Genomic DNA, 25,690 nt, shown 5'->3' on the forward strand with positions numbered 1-25,690 from the left:
CATTATTTATCATTCTAGTCATTTCTAATGATTGAGGGGTGGAGATTTTGTTATCCAATCCCATTTTCCAAACTAGTCAATATAAGTAATAGTAATTATACGAAACTTGTCACTATTCATTGGACTTAAAAGTCGTGTTAATGTTATAGTTGATACAAGTTATGAGGATTATTAGTTTAGTCTTTCAAATTCATTATGTGTTGAATTATTGTTTTAATTAAATCATTCGACGTTTGTGTAAATAATTTTACACTAGATGCGAGTATATTGAATGTAATCAAGAAAACATTTAACTTTTATTTGATTGGGTGCACCTGGCCCAAGCAGAAGTGCAACACAAGGGCGATACTCGAAGACCCCAGCAGCAAGCTACCGTGACGAGTCTTCCCCCGAATAAATTAATTTAATATCATGTGAGCCAATATCCCACGTATCAGATATTAAACTAATAAGAATAGATACTACACTTGATCTTAGCCAAAAGGCAGAGAAAGGTATGCCTATTCTTGTTCATCGGCTCTACTTTTATACACTCACGCCTAAGTTTTCCTAGCCGTCATCGACTGATGTGGAACCAAATGTCTCTATATAATTTTTTTATTATCTTTCAAACCAAAAGACGCAACAATAAAATATTGGAGAATAAACCTTTTCCCTCATGTTTTTAAACCATCCACGCCTTAAAAAGCTCACAATCCATTTGAGTTATTTTCACTCTAATGTAATTGTTAAGATTTCTCAAATTTGAAGAAAATAGAAAACATTTTACCTAACATGTTAGTGCTTAGTTGTTTCAAATATTTTACACAATAAAACACATTTTCTCGTACTAAAATCTCTCGAATTTCAAAACTCTTTCATTTGTCACCAGTCTCTTCAAAAGAACCAGCCAAAGAATAAATTTGTGTCTTTACATAATTAAATAGTACCAAACCACTTTTCACGGTGATACTTCATTATTTATCATTCTAGTCATTTCTAATGATTGAGGGGTGGAGATTTTGTTATCCAATCCCATTTTCAAACTAGCCAATATAAGTAATAGTAATTATACGAAACTTGTCACTATTCATTGGACTTAAAAGCCGTGTTAATGTTATAGTTGATACAAGTTATGAGGATTATTAGTTTAGTCTTTCCAATTCATTATGTGTTGAATTATTGTTTTAATTAAATCATTCGACGTTTGTGTAAATAATTTACACTAGATGCGAGTATATTGAATGTAATCAAGAAAACATTTAACTTTTATTTGATTGGGTGCACCTGGCCCAAGCAGAAGTGCAACACAAGGGCGATACTCGAAGACCCCAGCAGCAAGCTACCGTGACGAGTCTTCCCCCGAATAAATTAATTTAATATCATGTGAGCCAATATCCCACGTATCAGATATTAAACTAATAAGAATAGATACTACACTTGATCTTAGCCAAAAGGCAGAGAAAGGTATGCCTATTCTTGTTCATCGGCTCTACTTTTATACACTCACGCCTAAGTTTTCCTAGCCGTCATCGACTGATGTGGAACCAAATGTCTCTATATAATTTTTTTATTATCTTTCAAACCAAAAGACGCAACAATAAAATATTGGAGAATAAACCTTTTCCCTCATGTTTTTAAACCATCCACGCCTTAAAAAGCTCACAATCCATTTGAGCTATTTTCACTCTAATGTAATTGTTAAGATTTCTCAAATTTGAAGAAAATAGAAAACATTTTACCTAACAAGTTAGTGCTTAGTTGTTTCAAATATTTTACACAATAAAACACATTTTCTCGTACTAAAATCTCTCGAATTTCAAAACTCTTTCATTTGTCACCAGTCTCTTCAAAAGAACCAGCCAAAGAATAAATTTGTGTCTTTACATAATTAAATAGTACCAAACCACTTTTCACCGTGATACTTCATTATTTATCATTCTAGTCATTTCTAATGATTGAGGGGTGGAGATTTTGTTATCCAATCCCATTTTCAAACTAGCCAATATAAGTAATAGTAATTATACGAAACTTGTCACTATTCATTGGACTTAAAAGCCGTGTTAATGTTATAGTTGATACAAGTTATGAGGATTATTAGTTTAGTCTTTCAAATTCATTACGTGTTGAATTATTGTTTTAATTAAATCATTCGACGTTTGTGTAAATAATTTTACACTAGATGCGAGTATATTGAATGTAATTAAGAAAACATTTAACTTTTATTTGATTGGGTGCACCTGGCCCAAGCAGAAGTGCAACACAAGGGCGATACTCGAAGACCCCAGCAGCAAGCTACCGTGACGAGTCTTTTGGCGAAACAATTAATTTAATATCATTTGAAACAATGGCCCACGTATCAGATATTAAACTGATAAGAACAAATACTACACTTGATCTTAGCCAAAAGGTCGAGAAAGGTATGCATATTCTTGTTCATCAGCTCTACTTTTATACACTCACATCTAAGTTTTTCATTATTTTTCTAACCAAAAGACGCAACAATAAAATATTGGAGAATAAACCTTTTCCCTCATGTTTTTAAACCATAAAAGCCTTAAAAAGCTCACAATCCATATGAGCTATTTTCACTCCAATTTAATTGTTAAGATTTCTCCAATGTGTAGATAATAGAAAACATTTTACCTAACAAGTTAGTTGTTAGGATCAACTTTATCGATACAGACGAGGCCTGGCTAAGGATGAAGGCTTATGAAAAACAGTTTGAAAGAAATCCTGTTAAGGATTTAATTCCCTTTCTATTCTACGCAAACTTGTGTAAACTCTTGAAACAGATTCAGGGCGGAATTGTTTACATGGGTTTGAAGCACAAGATGAAAAATAATAAGATGACAGAAAATAAAGAACACAACAGTTTGTTTATGGATATTCGGAGAAACTCTCCTACTTCACCCCTTCTTCCAACCACCGGAAGGATACACTATATGATAAGAATCAAATACAGTTTACACACACTAAGCTCACTATTGAACATAACACTTTCTGTTCAATTACAAGAAGATGAAGAATATCACTCAGCTAATGGTGTTTTGATTTTAGCTCTCTCTCTCGATTCACACACAGTACAATCAGAAAGAAGCTTCAAGAAAGTAAGTTAAGTAAGCAAGATGATTGAGTAGTCTCTCTCTGCAAAATCAAAATACTTGTTCGTTGTATGATACTTCGGGTGATTGTCCGTTGCTCTAAGGATTGGTTAAATACTGATCAGGAGCTAACGGTCGAATCTTCAAGAGTGATACGTGGCGCTCTTCCATTGGAAAGCCTCCATTGTCCACAGCATGTTCTGAGCACAACGATCGTGGCCGTACCGAACTGGTAGTGCGCCGAATATCCACCAGGGATGTACCTGCAAAACGGGTAATGTGAGAAAAATTCTCTTACGTGGAATTCCTTGATTGGATGCATATAGCTGTTGTACTAATCTTCACAGGAAAGTGGAGCAGAAATAGGGTACAACTATAGCACGTGGGTAGGAGAAATGCTAGATTCAAGCGTACTGCTTGAATTAGAGCATTAGACTTATTTTAGTTAGACGGATCAGTCTAATGAAATAAGTCAACTCCTTCAATGAAAAACGTCTATTAGACTGCCTGGTCTAATGTACTTAGACTCGCGTCTAATATCAATAACCATTAGACGGGTACGTCTAACTCCACTGAGTTAGACTACCACATCTAATTCCGGTTCTACCTTAGACTTGTCTGAAGGAGTTAGACTCACGTTTAACTTTCAATAATTAGACAACCCGTCTAATTATAATAACCATTAGACCGGTACGTCTAACTCCACTGAGTTAGACTACCATGTCTAATTCCTGTTCTACCTCAGACTTGTCTGAAGGAGTTAGACCCACGTCTAACTTTCAATTAATTAGACAACCCGTCTAATTATAATAACCATTAGACCGATACGTCTAACTCCACTGAGTTAGACTACCACGTCTAATTCCGGTTCTACCTCAGACTTGTCTGAAGGAGTTAGACCCACGTCTAACTTTCAATTAATTAGACAACTCGTCTAATTATAATAACCATTAGACTGGTACGTCTAACTCCACTGAGTTAGACTACCACGTCTAATTCCGGTTCTACCTCAGACTTGTCTGAAGGAGTTAGACCCACGTCTAACTTTCAATTAATTAGACAACCCGTCTAATTATAATAACCATTAGACTGGTACGTCTAACTCCACTAACTTAGACTACCACGTCTAATTCCGCGTATTTATTAGACTACCCGTCTAATTCTTTACGTCTATTAGACTTACACGTCTAACTCCGATGAGTTAGACTGTATTTCTAATTTTATTAGACTCACGTCTAATTCTGTGTATTCATTAGACTACCCGTCTATTTCTTTACACGTCTAACTCCGATGAGTTAGACTGTATGTCTAATTCTATTAGACTCACGTCTAATTCCGTGTATTCATTAGACTACCCGTATAATTCTTTACACGTCTATTAGACTTACACGTCTAACTCCGATGAGTTAGAGTGTATGTCTAATTCTATTAGACTCACGTCTAGTTCATGCGTCTAGTAGACTGTTTCGTCTAACTCCGTTGAGTTAGACTAAGCGTCTAATTTCATTAGACTTGCGTCTAACTTAATGCGAATGGAGATCAAAATCGGTCTAATGAACCTTATTAGATCCAAGTCTAAAGATATGTTGTCTTAATACACCTGTATCAAAACACATAGATTATTTCATCATCAAAATATCAGTGGGTAAATTATTTCAACACTTAGTCAAAATAATTTGACCCAACAATTTCCCCCTTTTTAATGAAGAAATTGCAAACCTTCATACATATAATGAGACATGCATTCATCCAATAAATAATCAAACAGACAACATGTTCACTTACACCAATCATTCAACAGAACTAGTATTCGAAGGACTTATCAAAACCATGTTCAATAAAGTTTAAATAGAGAAAAGAAAAGAGATCATTGTTCTTCCCTTTTTACTCGAGGATCGGTTGGACTCATTTCTTGCCCGGGAAGCATCTTCATGAAGTGAGGATAGCCGCGACTACCACGACCTCCTGCGGTTGATCTTCCTCCACGTTCTGCAACGCTTCCACGTCCACCTTGATCAGCATTAGACAACCTACTCCGGCCGCCTCCATTTCTTCCACCGCTCTCAGAACCACTTTGACCACCGCCTCTCGTGGTCGGCCTGGGGTTATCATCAGAAATTGTGGCACGCCTGGATCTGGTTCCGGTTGTTACGCCATCGTTCCTCCTGCTAGACTCACCTTGATCTAGTCGAGGTTGAGCACTTTCAGCATTGCCTAAAGCATCTTCTTTAGCTTGAAACTTCCTAGCGAGGTTCTTGGCAAAAGCTTGTCGTTCATTGTCATTTCTCCTCATGCACCCTTGCATTTCTACCAGCTGATTCTTCACCAGGGCGAATTCATCCAAAGTTTCCTTGTGTTGTTCGTCATTAATGTGCCTCTCAAGGTCAAACAGTTCAGTTTGGTGGCTGAGGCACTTCTGTTCAAACTTAGAAAACTTTACATTTGAGACATGGGTCTCATACGTATTCATCTTCAGGGTCTTATCCAGCTCAGTTAAAATCTTGAACATGTTGCTGAAATTTGCTCCATCTTCTTCTCTAGAGATCATTGATTGGCACATGGTTTTCTGCATTGAGGAAAGTATAGACCTCATGGATTTCAGCATTTTATCTCTTCCATCAGATGGACCCTCATGAGACGACACTTCTTCAGAATCTGCAGCCATACTTTGAATAGGCTCGAAGTTTGCATAAACTGCAGTGATTGCTCAGGCTGATTAGCTTCAGCATCTTTAGCCGCTTTCTCTTGTGCCTCTTCATCGTCAACTTCTCTTTGTGCCTTTTCGAATCTTTCAAGCAGGCTTCCAGAATAGTGACGGGGAGTGGTTATGTTTTCATGAACACTTCCCACAACACCTTTGGGAAATAAGTATGTCTTCACAAACGTAGGTTGCTCATCCTGTTCCTCCTCAGATTATGAACTTTCTTCTTCAACACCTTTTTCTTTAGAGGGTTCCCCCTCAGTTCTTGCAGTCTCTGGTTGAGTTGTCTCGGCCAGTTTTTCTTGAGCACCTTCTGTTAGGATCTAGGTCGCGGCTGGAGGACCGGGGTTGGGCCGGTTAGCGCGTCTCACTCAAAAGGTGGTGATTAATCCGGTTAGAGATTAACACCGGGGTTTCAATACTACACAAACTGTCACAAACCCTTGAACTAGGTTCAAGTGCGGAAGAGGTTTGTTTCGGGTTGAAGCAGCACACTTGTATGATAGGCAGAACCGGTTTCGGATGATGAAAGTTTGAAAATTGATGGATCGGTTTTTGTAACCTGGTGATCCGGTTTGGATAGAGTTAAGTAGGTTAGAGCGGTATAGGTAAGTTAGTACAGGTCGGTTAGAAAATGGAACCGGCAGAAAGTAAATAACAAGACATATTTTATGGATGTTCAGAGATAAAACTCCTACGTCACCCCTTCCTTTCGAAACCGCGAGAAGGATATTCACTAAGGAATACAAGTACAATCCGATCAAGACTTATTTCCTGCTCGATAATACCCTTACAATTTACACCGAAATTGTAAAATACACACTTCAACTTTAGCACTTAGGCTTTCTCTTAGAGATAGAACACAATCTTCACTTGTAAATTAAATGCTCACTTGTGTCTCACTTTATCTCACTTGTCTTGTGTTGTGTCCCACATTTACTCTTCTTCAGCTGCTCCTTTTATAGGTGAAATATGCCAACGGTCATATTTCATTTCCTTGAATCTGATTGGCTGAGCAGAGGTTCAGTGATTCAGACCTGGCGGTCAACTGTTTAGACCTGGCGGTCAATCTCACAGACTTGGCAGTCTGTTCTTCCGGTGTGTAAGACAAACCTACTAGGTTTGTCTTTTACTCAATGTGGTAACTGTTGGTTAGACAGTTGTCTGTACTTGGAAGATTTCCTTTCTGACTTACCCCGAAGTGGAAAGGACGGTTTTCTGCAGCCTGCAGACTTTCCTCAGACTTGTATGAATATGGAAGTGTTCTGTCTGTTCCTTTGGTATCGTTCTCAACAGAAACCCAAAGTATCTTCTTATGCTGATCGGTCATTTAACTTAACCGAATGGCTTCCGGTGTGATTGGTTTAACCGGAAAGCTTCCGGTTATTCCTTTGCCTTGTGGTTGATCGACTGTCTAGTGTTTCAGGTTTTTAGTTCTGGCCGATCCTTTCTTTGTGCGGTGATGTTCCGGATGTTCCTGGTCGGTTTAATAGCTTGACCGGCTAGTCTTCTTAGTCGGTTCATTTGTTTGACCAGTCCGGTTCCTTGTTCCTGCATGGAAGGTTTATTTATGTTAAGTTCTGTGGACCGGTCTAATTTTATCTAACAATTTCTCCCTTTTTGATTATTTTATTTAAAATTATCAAAACCATGTAAGTTTGCAAACGTAGGCCGGTTCTTTATTTGACCGGATTTTCGAAGCTAACTTGGGAGAATTTTTCGAAAAATTTTGGAAAAATTTTGAGAAAATTTTTGAAAGATTGTTATCTCTTTTATCTTATCAATTTCTCCCTTTTTGATTATTTTATTTAAAATTATCAAAACCAAGTAGAAATGCAAGTGTAGGCCGGTTTCAAAAATAGCTATATATATATATATAGAGAGAGAAATAACCAAAAGAGGGAAATATTATATAGGCACTGAAATAAACATAGTTTAAGAAAAGTGAGCCCCTATTCTGAGTCGGAGAAACTGAAGACGTCCATCATATCCTTGGTCGGCTTTTTCTTATCCGGTCTTGAGGATGAGCCTCCAGCTTGCGGTTGACCAACTGTGCTGATTGGAACCGTATCGGAGACTCGCTGTCTTGTAGAACGCTGCTCTAGTTGCTCTTCATCTTCATCTTCGGTGTGAGTAGCCGGGTCCGGTTGATTTTCAATAACCGTTTCAGTGATCCTTTCCAGCAGCCCGGCTACTTAAGCCTTCTTTGATGTTTTCCTTTTCCGTTTTGCCGGAACCGAAGAGGAAGGGGCCGCCTTTTTCTTTTTGTGAGCATTTGCAAAGTCAACGAGTCTTTGTCTTTCATTATTTAACCGCTCTGCATCCTCCGCAGTTTGAGCGGCTATGGACTTTGCCAGTCCCGGATACTTAGCCACTGTGAGTCGTTCGCGCTCGGCTATTTCCTCTTTAGAAAGTCGCGGTGGCTCCTTTTCTCTCCGCGTTTCTTCGTCCAGCGCATCTTGGACTTCCTTAGCCGCTCGGGCGTTTGCCTCCTCAACCGCTGTATCAGCATTCACCTTGGCCTTGATTAATTCATCTACTTGTGCGGTGAGCGCCCTGAGGTCGGCTTCGAGCTTGTCGTTGCGGTCTTCCAGGCTTGCATTCTTGTTTTCCAGATCGGTGACCCTCCATCCTAGGTCCTCATCTACCTCTGTGAATTGTTGTTCGGTTTCCCTTTCAAGTCGATCCAAGTCATCTACTATGCCAGAGGTCTTATCTTCCAAGGCCTTAGTTTGTTGAAGATGTTCGTTGCGCATAATAGTGTCGTCTCGGTAGTCGGCTTCGATTCTTGAGATCCGGTCATTTGCCTTTACATGATCATCCCTCGTCTTTTCGGCGAACCGGAGTGCCAGGCACACGGTTTTCTTGATTTTCTCCTGTAGCTGTTGAAACGTGTCGGCAAACTCTTGAATAAGGGTCTTGACCCTTTCTTCTGTGACGCCTGGTTCAGAAACCCCAGGTTGTTCAGTTTCAAGTTGTCCGGTGAGAGGAGTCCCCGTCCTTTCATCGGTTTCATTTATCACCGGATCCGCCAGAGGAGGTGTTGCACTTCGGTTCTGACCGTCATCGGTCTTAGGAGCTGGTGAGTGCTGTTTTTCTCTTTGTCTGAACATCGCCTCAAGCCGATCGATTTCTTCAGCGAATTCTCCTTTTGCTATCTCAAGCTTTTCTAACACCAACAGCTGCAGGTTAGCTATCGGTGTTCCCTCGACGTACCTTTCCTTAAGCTTCCGGATACGTGCGTTTAACTTTTGTAGTCGAGCGCGCGGTCTTACGATGGCGCATCGGTCCATGGCTTCGTGAAGAGTTTCGGCGTTTGTGAGGCTTAGAGCGGTTTCCTCTATCTCCTTCAGCCTACTGAAGCATTGTTCATCGGTTAGGCCCGGTAGCATGTGCTTTAAGAGTTTGTCGCATCGGTACTCATGCCATTCCCGGTATAATGCGCCAACCGCTTGAACTCTCAGTTCAACTTCCTCCAGGATTCGGCGTGTTATAATACCGGCCTTCCTCTGGTCGTCATCAGGGGAAGCCTCCTCCTCCTCACTGCTGTCTGCACCGGCCTCTACATTCTCAAGATTTGCGCCTGCACCGGTATTATCGGGACTTATACCCGAATGCTCTTCTTCATTCGGTCCTTCTCTATCGGTTTTCTGTGAATCGGTTTGTTCAGACGAGGAAGCCGATTCTTCCTCATCCGAGAATACTATCTTCTCCTTGTCCTTGCTTCCGGACTTTTCTTTTGCTGGGGCCGGTTTCTTGGCGGCAGGTTTTTTCTTTCGGCCACCTGTGGAACCGGGGGCCGGCTGCTTCCTCTCCAACCCAAAGAGGCGGCAAACCGTGGGCGGGAAGCCAAAAGGCGGTAATTCAAACGGCGGTAATTGAGAAGGCGCCAATTCAATGGGCGGTAAACCAAAAGGTGGGAAGTTTGAGCGGGAGTTTTGGGCGGGAAATTTCCCTCCAAAATTTTCGATTTCGACTTTGATGACACAGTCCCCTTTTGAAACCGTTTGACGCTGCGGTGTTTAACCGGAGAGTTTGGTTATCGAATTTTAACCGGTTATTTGAATAAGCAGTATTTTGCAATCTTTTAAGTTTAAGCGGTTTTCTTTGAGACCGGATAAGAACGCGGTTACTTGACAATGTTAACCGGTTACTTGAATGGATATTCAGATTTTTAAGATGGCCCGGTTATTTAGACTGAAATGGAATTATATTGAAGAAACGTTACAGAATAGAGAGCGAAAAGTAGATCGGTGCGAAAATAGACATACATAAGATGGAAAGTTACAATTTATGTGATAACTACCCTAGAAAACCTTTCTTCCACCCCATCCATGTCAAGAATGTTCGAGGGAGATGGCGTTGTGCCCGGTCCAAACTCTGGCCGGTACTTGAGAATAAGCCGACTGATGTGAGGGGCATAACCGAGACCTTTCTTGGTTAGCACCATGGTTTTCAGGTTCTGAAAGATGACGGTTGACCAATTGATGGCCGTGTTGCTAACAATATGGGTCATCATGTTGTATGTGTTCTTGGAGTAACGCTGATTTGGAGATTGACAGATGATAGACCGGGTTACAATCTCAAGAAGGAGTTGGATGTGATGAGCGAGGCGGGTTTTTAACCCATAGTTTTCCACCGGAACATCGGTTCTAGAGAAGAACAGTGCGTGATTGGATGCCGCACTCCCCACCTGGGTTGGAAAGTCAGGAAACCCTTCTGTGGGCAGGTTGAACATGTTGGCAAATTCGGCTTCATCAATCCAGAAAGTATGGTTTCTCACCGTGGAGACGATGTAGTTACCTCTGATGCAAGCACTTCTGAAGAACGTCTTGACATCCTCAATAAGTATGGGACCGGATTCTTCGAGAAAGGTTCGAAGTCCGGTGTCAATGAGAGATTCAAACATGATCTCCTTTGTTTCCCCGTCCCAATGCTCCATACATGAATCGAAGTTGATGCTCAAGAAATTTCCTAGAGTTCTGCTCGGCATGATTCTAACTTTGCTACTAGACAGAGAGGGATTTTAAGATTTGAGATGTGTTAATTTGATTAGGAAAGGTCTCTTTATATAGATTCGGTTTTGGAGGGAAAGTATTAGCATTGAATGTCAGTTTTGTCTCATTGGAGAAGAGAATCTTTATGTTTCCAAGGTTCATTGGGAAGAGTCTGATTGCGAAGCTCGAGGTAGGTGTTAGTTGAAAAGTAACCAAGTCAGTTGGGTATTGATTACTTATGTAGTTGGGGGATACCTCATTAATTAAATATTACTTTTTCATTAATGCACCAACACACTGGAATGTAATCAAAAGAAACCGAGGATAACATAGATAAGGCCGAAGAAAACATAAATAAAACCGAAATGATCATAGTGATGTTGGATAAAGATACTCCCGGTGCGTGAAGCAAAATGACCGGGTGTAGGAAGGTGTAGCTTAGTGTCCGTTGGAGTTGACGACACCGTTGGGGTTGTTGCGGCGGTTTCTCCTCCTCCAAGCCCTTTCAAACCGCTCATTGAAGGAGTCGGTTATTTCTTTGGTTAGCACTTGAGCTTGGTTCAGACCTTCACCTGGACAGGTCGGTACTCCAAGCTCAACAAGCAGGCAGCTCAGTTGGCGAACGAGGCCGACTGTTCGAACGCCAATCATCCAGATTAGGACGTCGAACAGTACCCTTGACCAATTAACCGGTGTACCGGTGGTGATAGCAGCCATCATGTTGAATGTCGCGGTACAGTAGGTGTTCGTCACATCACTCCCTAAGATGCTTCGACCTATCACGTCATTGAGGAGCTGATATTCAGCTCTCAAGAGTGATTTAGTACCATGATCATCGACCGGTTGGTTAGATCGTGCAAAGGTGAGGGAAATCTCGGCCTTTAAGTCGGCCGGAACATTGAGATCCGTTAACCCTTGCTTTGGTAGGCTGAAACACCTCGCAAAGTCATTCTCGGTGAAGTCAAAGACTATACCTCCCACTTTTCGATTGGATATGAGTATCGAAGTGAGGAGTTCCTCTGAACACCCTAGCATTATAAAGGAATTCCAGGACTGATTCAGAGTATATAGTATGCTTGTCATCCAGGAAGTACCGAAGACCAGTGTCTTCAAGGGATTTGATCACTTTGTACACATCGTAGTGTTCGGTGCTCAAGGCAGATTGGAAATCAACTTGAAAGATATTAGGAAACTGAGACATTTTGTCTTAGTGACAGAATGATCTTTGTCTTGTGATTGTTTTGGTTAATGTTTGCTTGACTTAAATACTAGTTGGGGGAGTATCCTATTGTCCAGGTATTACATGTGATGATATCTATTAACTTCAGGATAAAAAGTATTGCATGAAATAGGCATGTTTGCAGCCTAGGGTGTTGGTCATAGACCTGGACCATGAAAGATATCAGATCTTCACGTCTTTTTAGGTGCGACCATTTTACTTTGAAAAGGCAATGTTTCAGAACATATATCTTTAAACACTGATAGTTGTTCCACTTTTGTTTGAATTTCAAATAATCTAAGATAACTTATTTCCGAACCGGTCAGTTATCAGTTGTTCATTCCGATGCGGTTATTTGATGCATGCACCAAGTAACCGGTCGGTTTACTCTGTCTGATAAACCAGGCGGTTCTTCCATAGGTACCTTGAAAGTTTGAAGTCCAACAGTTTAGGAGGAACTACCGGTTTTGTCTGTCCGAACCAGTTTCCCTTTAAGCATCCTTAAGAAGGATCTGACTAATGTCGGTTAAACCGAGAGTAAGTCTGAATTGAGAGAACTTAGTTTCTTGTAGAGGCTTGGTGAAGATATCGGCCACTTGTTGATCAGTTGGTACGTATTCCAGCCGGATATACTTCAGCATGACATGTTCCTGGATGAAGTGGTGCCTTATGTCAATGTGCTTGATTCTGGAGTGGAGAATCGGATTGTAGGTGATCGCTATGGCACTCGTGTTGTCACAGAAGATCGGAGACTCTTCGGCTATGACACCGAAGTCCGTCAGTTGTTGTTGGATCCAAAGGAGTTGTGTGCAGCAGCTTCCGGCCGCCAGGTATTCAGCTTCTGCAGTTGATGTGGCCACCGATGTCTATTTCTTGCTATGCCATGAAACAAGCCGATCACCTAGGAACTGACATGTTCCGCTGGTGCTTTTTCTATCAATCTTGCAACCTGCATAGTCTGCATCTGAATAACTCGTTAGGTTAAAGGACGAATCCTTTGGGTACCACAGGCCGACATCAGGTGTTCCCTTTAGGTATTTCAATATTCTCTTTGCGGCTGTGTAGTGGGACTGTTTTGGATTGTCTTGGAATCTCCCACACACACCGACTGCAAATAGAATATCCGGTCTACTCGCTGTCAGGTATAGGAGAGAACCGATGATGCCCCGGTAAGTGATCTGGTCTACCGATTGACCCTCATCATCCTTGTCCAATTTAACCGATGAGCTCATTAGAGTAGCCGCTGAGGAGCAAGTATCCATCCCAAACTTCTTTAGAAGTTCCTTGGTGTACTTGGGTTGGCTTATGAACGTTCCTTCTTCGAGTTGTTTAACCTGAAGACCTAGGAAGAAACTTAATTCTCCCATCATACTCATTTCAAACTTGTTAGTCATTAGGGTTGAAAATTTATCACATAACTTAGGATCGGTTGAACCGAAGATGATATCATCTACATAGATTTGAACAAGTAGGATATGTTCCTTCTTCTCAAATTTAAACAACGTTTTATCCACCGAACCGATTGTGAAATCATGTTTTATCAAAAATGCGGTTAGTGTATCATACCAGGCTCTAGGTGCTTGCTTTAGACCGTATAAAGCCTTGTTTAACCGGTATACATGGTTTGGAAATTCAGCACTTTTGAAACCGGGTGGTTGTTCAACATACACCTCTTCACGTAGGTCACCATTCAAAAATGCACTTTTAACATCCATTTGAAAAACCTTAAAGTTTTTGAATGCAGCAAAGGCTAGAAAAATCCTAATGGCTTCAATCCTAGCTACAGGGCAAATGATTCTTCAAAATCAATGCCTTCTTCCTGTTTGTAACCTTGTGCCACTAATCTGACTTTGTTCCTCGTGACCAAACCGTCTTCATTGAGTTTGTTTTTAAATACCCATCTTGTTCCTATGACCGGTTGATCTTTCGGTCTAGGGACTAGGTACTAGACTTTATTACTCTCAAACTGGTTTAGCTCTTCTTGCCTTCCCAAGATCCAATCCGGATCTGACAATGCTTCATCTATTCTTTTCGGCTCAATCTGGGATATAAACGCGGAATTAAAGTATTCCTCCAGAAGTTGACGCCTAGTTCGAACAGGTTCTGAAGGGTCACCTATAATTTGCTCAGGAGGATCTTTAGTGTTTCTTTTGAAATTCGGTTCAGGGATGTCTACCAAATTACCGTTACTTGATCAAGGCTAGACATATCGGTAGGCTGAGCAAGATTGTCAGACCGACCGACTTCCTCGGATTGGACCGAAGTGTCAACTTCCTGTCGTGGGACAGCTTGATCCGTCTGGGTTTCAATATTACCCATTTGGTCATGGACAAACCGCCTGAAGACCGGTGTCTCATCTTCACTATCAGAATGGATATTGTTGTTTTCCAATCTGTTGTGTAGATCAAAGCATGATGCAGTGTTACTTTCAACCGATTAATCGAAAACAACGAGAAGTGTTTCCTCCATGGTTAAAGTTCTATTGTTATACACTCTATATGCCTTTCTCACTGCTGAGTAACCTAGCATGATCCCAATATCGGTTTTTGCATCAAAAGTAGAGAGATGAGTTTTACCATCTATATGTATATAGCATTTACAACCGAAAATCTTGAGGTATTTAAGGTTGGGAACCCTATTAAAATAAACCTCATACGGTGTTTTGTTATGAAACTTGTTAATTAAAGACCGGTTTTGTGTGTAACATGCAGTGTTGATAGCCTCAGCCCAAAATTTCTGAGCAATACCCGAATCGGCTATCATGGACCGTGCGGCTTCCTTGAGAGTCCGGTTTCCTCTCTCGGCCAGGCCATTTTGTTGAGGAGTCCTAGCACTAGACAACTCGTGTCTAATACCGGATTCATCAAGAAATGCGGTTAAGGTACTATTGGTAAATTCGGTACCTCTATCACTTCTAATGCTATTAATGCGAGTTGATTTTTCATTTTGCAAGCGTTTAAGCAGTGTAATCAAGTTTGATGCGGTTTCACGTTTGGATGGTAAGAATATTACCCATGTAAAACTAGAGTAATCATCAATAACTACCATGGTGTAAAGCATACCTCCTAGGCTAATCACCTGAATCGGTCCAAATAAATCCATGTGAAGGAGATCTAAGCATCGGCTAGATTGGATATTTCCTTTACTCTTAAAAGTTAAATACCTCCTAGTTTGTTTACCCATTTGACATGCTGAGCAAACCTTATCTTTGTTAAATACTATGTCAGGAATACCTTCTACTAGCTTTTTACCGCGAATGTAGTTTAAGGTTTTCATGTTTAGATTGTTTAGTCTCTTATGCCATAACCAAGTTTGATCAGTCTTAGCTATAATGCATATAGGGTATTCTACCTTAGTTTTCCAGTCTACCTTGTAAATATTACCTAACCTATTTCCGGTTAGTAGTATAATCCCTTGTGAATTCTTAACTAAGCATGCATGTTTAAGAAATACTACCGTGTATCCAGCATCACACATCTGACTAATGTTTAGCAAGTTGAAGCGTAAGTTTTCAACTAAAAGGACATTATCAATAGTTAAATTACCATGGACAATCTTACCCTTGCCCACAGTTCTACCTTTTGAGTTGTCACCGAAGCAGTTCTACCTTTTGAGTTGTCACCGAAGGTGATTAGTGCACCAGTTTCTATTCTGATGTCGGTTAGCAGGTTGTTGTTCCCGGTCATGTGCCTAGAGCAACCACTATCCAGGTACCATTCAGAGTTTTCTAGCCGTTTCTTTAGATCCTGCAAAATGTACATATTTACAATTGTTTGGTACCCACATTCACTTGGGTCCACATGCGGTTAGTCCCTTGGGCATCCAAACCTTGACAAACAGGACAGCCTTCTTTTCTAAGGTTTTAACCGTCCTTTTGGCACTCGGTTTTGGGTATCTCGGTTTTTCTACGAAGGTCTTAAATGAGGGTGATCTTTGTTTTGACCTATGCGGTTGACGATTGGCTTTCCTATTTTTGAGCAGGTCAGCTTTTCTTTTCTCAGGGTCAAGCCACTTCTCAGAGTCGGTTGGACCAACATAGTTGTAGTTTAGTTTTTCTTCCGTATAGTATGCGGTCAACCTTACTTTCTCTACAGGTTTTTGGTCTTTGGATCTATCCTTTTTGTATCCTAAACCGAACATGCAAAAAGGGTGTCTGTAATGACTACACATTTTTTTTACCATATCACTAGATCTCTTATATGCGGCCATCTTATACTGGAGTCGGGCATTTTCCTCTTCGGTCAGTTCTCTAGCTGGTTCACTAGACTGTTCGGTCTTAAGTGGTGGTTCAGGTTCTGACTCGGTTTCTAAGATAGGGATTTCATCAGGTTCTATGATCTCTGGTTCGGTTATAACGGGTACTTCTGGTTCTATCGGAATGGGTACTATAGGGTTGGTTCTAAGGTTGAGTTTCTTAGGTAACATGGCTAGTAGGTTCTTATACTCTTATACCATGTCATTCAATGCATTATATAACTCATCTTTAGTAAATTCTTCACAAAGAGAGTCAAATACCTATTCCTCATTTGCCATGAGACATGTGAGTTCATCATCACTGTCACTGTGAGCCCATAAGCTTCCTCCATCATCGGCTATCAGTGCTTTCTAAACCTCACTTCCTTCACCGGTTTGGTGATAGTTGTTTCGGTTATCTTGGTTATCCGGTTTCCGGTTATCCCTCCTCGGTTTTCTGCATTCCCACTTGAAATGTCCCAAACAGTTACAGTTATAACACCTTACATTGGATTTATCACCATAGTTGTAGTTTGTCGGTTGGCTTCTTTTCATGAACCTCCCAAACTTCTGTGCAAGCATTGCCATGGCATCCTCGGTGAACTGTTCGGCGGTTCTGATCGGTGCAGGTGCAGTCGGTTCGGTGGATGTGATCAGTGCTATGGTTGAGGTTGAGGCCGAAACCTCTTCTTCAGTTCTAGATCTCATTTCAAACTCATATGCCTTAAGATCTTCGAATACATCATGTAGCTTCATCTTACTTAGGCAGTTTGATTCCCTCATCACCATTGTCTTTATGTCCCATGCACTTGGAAGAGATCTTAATGCTTTCATGATGACTTCCTTGTTGTCATACCTCTTGCTAAGAGTTGCTAGTTCATCTAGCACACCAGTGAACCGGTCACTGTACTCTTTCATTGTTTCTCCCGGTTTCATCTTGATGCTTTCAAACTTCTGAGTAGCTACCATTACCTTGTTTTCCTTTGTTCTTTCATTTCCCTCAAAGATCTGAATAACCGTGTCCCATGTCTCCTTTGCGGTTTTGCAGTCTCTGATCTTGCAGTACGTATTTCTAACCACACTGTTGGAGATCCGGTTTCTAGCATGGTTATCCAGGTTGTTTCTTCTCCTATCTTCAGCTGTCCATTCCTTTCTGTCCTTATCAATGATTATCGGTCCTTCGGCCAGAATGGATTCCATCTCATCATCCAAGGTGATTAAGTGTAGGTGCATGCGTGCCTTCTAGTTGGCAAAATCATCACCTTCTAGCATTGGTGGCCTATCGAAAGACATGCTTGCTTGAGTATTGAAACTAACTGCTCTGATACCAATTGTTAGGATCTAGGTCGCGGCTGGAGGACCGGGGTTGGGCCGGTTAGCGCGTCTCACTCAAAAGGTGGTGATTAATCCGGTTAGAGATTAACACCGGGGTTTCAATAGTACACAAACTGTCACAAACCCTTGAACTAGGTTCAAGCGCGGAAGAGGTTTGTTTCAGGTTGAAGCAGCACACTTGTATGATAGGCAGAACCGGTTTCAGATGATGAATGTTTGAAGATTGATGGGTCGGTTTTTGTAACCTGGTGATCCGGTTTGGATAGAGTTAAGTAGGTTTGAGCGGTATAGGTAAGTTAGTACAGGTCGGTTAGAAAATAGAACCGACAGAAAGTAAATAACAAGACAGATTTTATGGATGTTCGGAGATAAAACTCCTACGTCACCCCTTCCTCTCGAAACCGCGAGAAGGATATTGACTAAGGAATACAAGTACAATTCGATCGAGACTTATTTCCTACTCGATAATACCCTTACAATTTACACCAAAATTGTAAAATACACACTTCAACTTTAGCACTTAGGCTTTCTCTTAGAGATAGAACACAATTTTATCACTTGTAAATTAAATGCTCACTTGTGTCTCACTTTTTCTCACTTGTCTTGTGTCGTGTCCCACATTTATTTTTCTTCAGCTGCTCCTTTTATAGGTAAAATATGCCAACGGTCATATTTCACTTCCTTGAATCTGATTGGCTGACCAGAGGTTCAGTGATTCAGACCTGGCGGTCAACTGTTCAGACATTTCGGTCAATCTCACAGACTTGCAGTCTGTTCTTCCGGTGTGTAAGACAAACCTGCTAGGTTTGTCTTTTACTCAATGTGGTAACTGTTGGTTAGACAGTTGTCTGTACTTGGAAGATTTCCTTTCTGACTTATCCCGAAGTGGAAAGATCCTATAGGACGGTTTTCTGCAGCCTACAGACTTTCCTCAGACTTGTATGAATATGGAAGTGTTCAGTCTGTTCCTTTGGTATCGTTCTCAACAGATACCCAAAGTATCTTCTTATGTTGATCGGTCATTTAACTTAACCGAATGGCTTCCGGTGTGATTGGTTTAAGCGGATAGCTTCCGGTTATTTCTTTGCCTTGTGGCTGATCGGTTGTCTGGTGTTTCCGGTTTTTAGTTCTGGCCGATCCTTTCTTTGTGCGGTGATGTTCCGGATGTTCCTGGTCGGTTTAATAGCTTGACCGGCTAGTCTTCTTAGCCGGTTCATTTGTTTGACCGGTTCGGTTCCTTGTTCCTGCATGGAAGGTTTATTTATGTTAAGTTCTGTGGACTGGTCTAATTTTATCTAACACCTTCTGTTCTCGCAATAGGGGTTATGATCACGTCTTCTTCAGTAGGAGCTATTGAAGCCTCCTCAGCTGCTATCGAAGCCTCCTTAGCTACACCTTCTATGATGACTTCTTCAACTTGTTCAGGCTCTTGAGCATTCACCATCGCTTCAACTTCATTGGGAAGCTCTTGAACAGGGTGATCTTGAGTGTGTCTCTCTCCGGCAGACAGGGTCCCGAATTCGATCAGGAGAGCAGCATCAAATTCATCGGCATTTGGGATGTCCATGGCCTCTTCTACATTGAGCGGTTCTGCGCCAGAGCAATCGGCGCCATGAATATATCTGGAAGCAACAGAAACATAGCCTTCCAAGATATCATTCAACTTTTTCAGCACTTTGGCTTCAACAATAGCTCCTCTTGCGTCAGGGTTGAAGTTTGCTTTCCTGGCTTCATAAATTGGGAACAGGGTTTTTCCAAGAATGCAAGCTTCCGCCAACTCTCTTTTGTTCAAAGCTTCAGCGACATCTGAGGTTCTTGCCCACTTCAGGACCTTCTTCTCGTTTGTCACTCTCTTCTTCCATTGTTTTGTTATGGCAGCATTGGACAGAGAGTCATTGTATCTAGAGGACAACCTCTCAGAGAACCAGGAATCATAGATTTCTATCTTCTTAGAAGAAAGAACCTTAACTTGATCCAAGATGAGATCAACGATTCCTCTTGCTTCAGACACCTTCTCAGGAGCTTGAAGATCAGTAGACTTTCCTTTTCCAACAACCTCTACAGGTTTTGGAACAGGTCTTGGTTCACCAATTACGATTCCTTTTGCCCCTTTCCTGGCCCGCAATAGTTCGAAGGTCGATTGAGGTCTCAAGAAGAGCTCAGCAGGGAGCTCTCTACAAACGATTTTTCTACCCACCAAGGAATCCTTGGGAGCAGGAATGATGGGTTCACTTGCAGCAAGGGTAGGAATAGCACCTTGTTCTGGTAGGGACGACTCTGTAGCACCAGCGGTTAATTGATCAGATAGGATAACAAGGGATCCCGCCCTGTTAATAGATTCAACAATTGGATCGGCTGACTCAACAGCAGGCCCTTCAGCAAATTCTCTCAAGGGAGAGAAACGGATTCAGCTTGTTCCACTTCGGGAACAACAAATTTTGGCATAGCAGCCAAAGACTTAGAGGACTTTACCTTAGAAGATTTAGACGCACGGGGCGCCTTTGTCTTCTTCTCCTTTGAGGCACATGACCTCGAAGGTTTCCTCAGGAAAGTTGAGGGAGTGGATAGAGATGTCATCGGGGTTGCAGCAAGTACGCCTGGACCTTGCTTTACCCTTGAATCGACAGATTCCGTGTCCTTCTGACTTGGACTCTTCATGCTGGAGGAACTGGCCTCCGATTCATTTACGGTTCTGGTTCTCTTTACCCCTGTTGAAACAACAGAAGCAGAGGGCTTCGATCGAGTGGAAGGCCTTCCACCAGTCTGGAAACTGGAGGCCCTAAAAGCAGACTCTAGGTTGTTCTTCACTCTGATCAAAGTGTTGGCAACCGTAGAAGCGGTAAAAACTCTTGCAGAGTTAATCTGAACCGGTTCGCCGACAGGAACCCCCAGAAACTTCAACAAGTGGCTCAGTTGAGCCGCATAAGGGATACTCTCCTTGTTACTTTGGCAGATGGAGTAACACAGATTCTGGAACAGGGTATGGCCCCAGTTTACTTGGATACCTTTGGAGATGTCGCACATATAGTCAAAACAGTCTTGACTATAGAGGTTGAACGAACCGGACTTCCCTTTTAGCGCCTTCGCCATAACGTCGTTAAGGAGAATAAAGTGGGGCTTAAATACCTTCTTATATCCATTAACATGGATTTTGGAACCATCAGCAGAGAAGGAAGACTTCATTTCCTCCATGACCTCAGAAGAGAGCACCAAGTCGAACAAATGGCCCTCCGTTGGAAGTTCAAAGAACTCCGCATACACCGCTTCGTCAAAGGAAATATCTTTTCCGTTGACAGTTTCTACGATGGAATCATCCACCATAACCGTCGTTTTGAAAAACTAGCGAACTTCATCTTCATAGAAGATGAACGGTCCGCCCAGATATTTCCTCAACCCAGAATATTTTAGGGTTTGGAACATCTTCACCACTTCCGGTTGATCATAGGAGTACACCGATGGAAAGTCCACCTGCAAAGTACAGTGACCGAGCGTGATTTTCTTCACCATTTTTAGAGAATGTGAATCGATACGATATTTCAGAGAGTTTTAGTGAGAGAAATGCAAGAAAACTAGGGTTCTTAGAGATTTCGAGAGATTGAAAGTTTTCAAAATCATGCAGGAATATCCTTATATAGATGAATTATGGAAATATTGAATAACCGCCTATTCTAGGGGTATGGCCCATTAATAAATATTAGACGTCCTTTTTCAAGAAGTAATCATTAAAATTGAGGGTATATTAGTCATTTTCTTTAAACTTGATAGACACGTGTCTTCATGTTATTAAGAGATGACTGTTCGATATTTTGAGCGGGAAAAGTAGATAACTCTCGGCGTGTGACAGCTGTCCTTGATCAGTCTAATCGGCACGTAGTTAGACGTTTTTCTTACTTCACAAATAACACGGCGTCTATTAGACGCATACGTCTAATTCCGTGTTCATAACCAATCCGTCTAATGTTTATTAGACGTGTACGTCTAATTCCGCATGAACACCACGTATTAGACGTGTGTTTATTAGACGTGAGCAGCCTTTTGCTCAAGACGTAAAAACGTCTAACGTCTATTAGACGTGTCCGGCTAATTGCGTGATTATAAAATCTCAACATATAGACTTAGATGTATGAATTGTGAGCAAAAATACGTCTAAGTACATACTTTTTCTTTTAGACACTCTTGTCTAATTAGACCGATTAAGGATATTCGTCTAGAGAATATCTTTATTTCCAGAGAAATTTTTCTTCTCAAAAATGAATATGGACATCTAAAGTTTTATAAACAATTTTTGTGGTCCAAAGACCAAAAAGAATTTTTAATAACAAAACAAAACAAACAAAATCTTCTTCCAGAATGGCAAGTGCCATTATTGATCTTACAGGATGTGTACTCAGATGAGTACTCTTCTAGCTTCCTTCATGCTATCCTCCTGCATCACCTACAAAATAAATTATTTACAAATCTTGGTACCCATACTCAATTGGGTCTTCGATCAATTAGTCCCTTAGGAATCCATATTTGAGTTATTTTGATGGATTTCCCCTTTTGTGTTGTGATTAATGCATATGATTTTGACTTAGCAGATGACTTCCTGCTAGACATTAATCCTTTAACTTTTGAAGAAGGTTTTCTTTTAAAACTCCTTGACTTAGAGTCAGGTTTTAAGTTACCATACTTATTAGCCTTTTCAAGCTTATTCTTAAGCCAGTTAACAGTTGGTGGAACATAAACTATTTCATTTTGAAAAGCCACTGCTTCATGAATACGATCAGATTCAATGTCAGTCACACTTCCTTTGACAAAACTTATTGGCCTAAGTTTGTCATTTGGTTTTGACTTTTTGCATGACAGGTTAGGATCATTGCCATCAAATCCCAATCCGGATCTAGATCCAGCAGGTTTCAACATGCTGATCTGATATCTGACAGCATCACCAGACCTTGTCCATGCACAGACAACATAGTTAAGCCTTTTCTTTTCAGATGAAAGGGTTTGAATCTGTTCCTTGAGCGTCTCATTTTCAGATGAGATCTCTTCAATTTTCTTTTCAAAAACATGTGACTCTTCCTCTTTAGACTGATTTGGTTCATTTAAATCTGATGAAGATTTAGTTTCATTTAGAGATTCTGCTAGCTTTCTGTACTCGATGACCATTTCATCTAGTGCAGATACTAGTTGTTCCCTTGAAAACCTTTCGGAGGAAAAATCAAATACCTCAGTTTCCTGAGTTCCTTCCTCATCTTCTCTGGCCATGAAGCAAGTCACGTCTTCTTCATCACTTTCACTGGATGAGAAGTACGAGCCACGACTGCTTCCTCTGCTCTTTCCGTCACCGACCATAAGAGCCTTCATCTCTTTTCCATCTTCCTTAGCATCTTCACGCTTTGGCTTCCGGCATTTCGATGTGTAATGACCTTTAATACCACAGTTAAAAGAAGTAACATTAGATTTAGATTTTCTATTATCGTTATAATTTGAAGACTTTGAGTTAGAGTTGCTCTATTCATGAAGTCGCCAAACTTCTTCACAAAGAGAGACATGGCATCGCTGCTCAGCTGCTGAGCTGCCATCTTCACGTCTGGAGCAGTTGGTGGCTCTTTAGCAGTCACCAACGCCTTGACAATAATAACGGACGAGGGTTGATCTTCTTCCATCGTACAGTTCAGCTCGAACTCGTAGGGCTTGAGATCAGCGAAGAGATCAAAGAGAGAGATCTTGTTCAGATCCTTGGATTCTCTCATTGCCATAGTCTTTATGTCCCATTCCCTTGGAATAACACGCATGACCTTGATAGCAAGCTCTCGGTTGCTATAGGTCTTGCCTAAGATGGACAAAGAGGAGACGATCTTGCTGAATCTGGTGTCGAAATCGTTCATTGTTTCACCAGGACGCATTTTGAAGCTGTCGAACTGTTGACTGGCAACCATGATCTTATTTTCCTTGCTTTGCTCGTTGCCCTCACACAGTTGAGTGAGTCTGTCCCAGACCTCTTTGGCAGTGTCACATTCGATGATGTAGTTGAACATACTGTCATCGAGAGATCTGTACAGAACATAAAGAGCCATGTTGTTGAGGTTGTTCTGCCTCTTTTCTTCAGTAGTCCAGTCGGCCTTCTCCTTATCAATCTTGATAGGACCTTCTGTGACAACACTCCACATGTCATCATGAAGAGAAGAAAGATGAGCACGAACTCTCTTCTTCCAAACAATGTAGTTTTCGTGAGGGAAAGTTGGAATGGCTATAGCATTGGCATCTTTGGGTATGTTCGACATTTTTCAGGAAAGGCTTGTGAATAGAAACAGGGCTCTGATACCAATTGTTAGGATCGGCCTTATCGATAGAGACGGGGGTCTGGCTAAGGATGAAGGCTTATGAAAAACAGTTTGAAAGAAATCCTGTTAAGGATTTAATTCGCTTTCTATTCTACGCAAACTTGTGTAAACACTTGAAACAGATTCAAGGCGGAATTGTTTACTTGGGTTTGAAGCACAAGATGAAAAATAATAAGATGACAGAAAATGAAGAACACAACAGTTTGTTTATGGATGTTCGGAGAAACTCTCCTACGTCACCCCTTCTTCCAACCACCGAAAGGATTCACTATATGATAAGAATCAAATACAGTTTACACACACTTAGCTCACTATTGAACAGAACACTTTCTGTTCAATTACAAGAAGATGAAGAATATCACTCAGCTAATGGTGTTTTGATTCTAGCTCTCTCTCTTGATTCACACACAGTACAATCAGAAAGAAGCTTCAAGAAAGTAAGTTAAGTAAGCAAGATGATTGAGTAGTCTCTCTCTGCAAAATCAGAATGCTTGTTCGTTGTATGATACTTCGGGTGATTATCCGTTGCTCTAAGGATTGGTTAAATACTGATCAGGAGCTAACGGTCGAATCTTCAAGAATGATACGTGGCGCTCTTCCATTGGAAAGCCTCCATTGTACACAGCAGGTTCTGAGCACAACGATCGTGGCCGTACCAAACTGGTAGTGCGCCGAATATTCCATCAGGGATGTACCTTAAAAACGGGTAATGTGAGGAAAATTCTCTTACGTGGTATTCCTTGATTGGATGCATATAGCTGTTGTACTAATCTTCACAGGAAAGTGGAGCAGAAATAAGGTACAACAATAGCACGTGGGTAGGAGAAATGCTAGATTCAAGTGTACTGCTTGAATCAGAGCATTAGACGTAGTTCAGTTAGACGAATCAGTCTAATGAAATAAGTCAACTCCTTCTGATGAAAAACGTCTATTAGACCGCCTGGTCTAATGTACTTAGACTCGCGGTTAATATCAATAACCATTAGACGGGTACGTCTAACTCCACTAAGTTAGACTACCACGTCTAATTCCGGTTCTACCTCAGACTTGTCTGAAGGAGTTAGACTCACGTCTAACTTTCAATAATTAGACAACCCGTCTAATTATAATAACCATTAGACCAGTATGTCTAACTCCAGTGAGTTAGACTACCACATCTAATTCCGGTTCTACCTCAGACTTGTCTGAAGGAGTTAGACCCACGTCTAATTTTCAATTAATTAGACAACCCGTCTAATTATAATAACCATTAGACCGGTACGTCTAACTCCACTGAGTTAGACTACCATGTCTAATTCCCGTTCTACCTCAGACTTGTCTGAAGGAGTTAGACCCATTTCTAACTTTCAATTAAATAGACAACCCTTCTAATTATAATAACCATTAGACTGGTACGTCTAACTCCACTGAGTTAGACTACCACGTCTAATTCCGCGTATTCATTAGACTACCCGTCTAATTCTTTACGTCTATTAGACTTACACGTCTAACTTCGATGAGTTAGACTGTATGTCTAATTCTATTAGACTCACGTCTAATTCCGTGTATTCATTAGACTACCCGTCTAATTCTTTACACGTCTATTAGACTTACACGTCTAACTCCGATGAGTTAGACTGTATGTCTAATTCTATTAGACTCACGTCTAATTCCGTGTATTCATTAGACTACCCGTCTAATTCTTTACATGTCTATTAGACTTACACGTCTAACTCTGATGAGTTAGACTGTATGTCTAATTCTATTAGACTCACGTCTAATTCATGCGTCTATTAGACTGCTTCGTCTAACTC

At 41.0% G+C, this 25,690-nt stretch overlaps 3 non-coding genes across 3 annotated transcripts; all 3 read right to left on the bottom strand.

Moving 5' to 3' along the window:
• Positions 1 to 303: 303 nt before the first annotated feature.
• LOC124917113 lies at positions 304 to 498 on the bottom strand. The gene has a single exon (XR_007097039.1). It is a non-coding gene; the product is annotated as a U2 spliceosomal RNA (small nuclear RNA).
• Positions 499 to 1,255: 757 nt separating this feature from the next.
• LOC124917114 lies at positions 1,256 to 1,450 on the bottom strand. The gene has a single exon (XR_007097040.1). It is a non-coding gene; the product is annotated as a U2 spliceosomal RNA (small nuclear RNA).
• A 758-nt stretch (positions 1,451 to 2,208) lies between these two features.
• On the bottom strand, positions 2,209 to 2,403 carry LOC124917134. The gene has a single exon (XR_007097059.1). It is a non-coding gene; the product is annotated as a U2 spliceosomal RNA (small nuclear RNA).
• Positions 2,404 to 25,690: the final 23,287 nt, after the last annotated feature.

Source organism: Impatiens glandulifera, unplaced genomic scaffold, assembly GCF_907164915.1.
Source record: "Impatiens glandulifera unplaced genomic scaffold, dImpGla2.1, whole genome shotgun sequence".
NCBI lineage: Eukaryota > Viridiplantae > Streptophyta > Magnoliopsida > Ericales > Balsaminaceae > Impatiens > Impatiens glandulifera.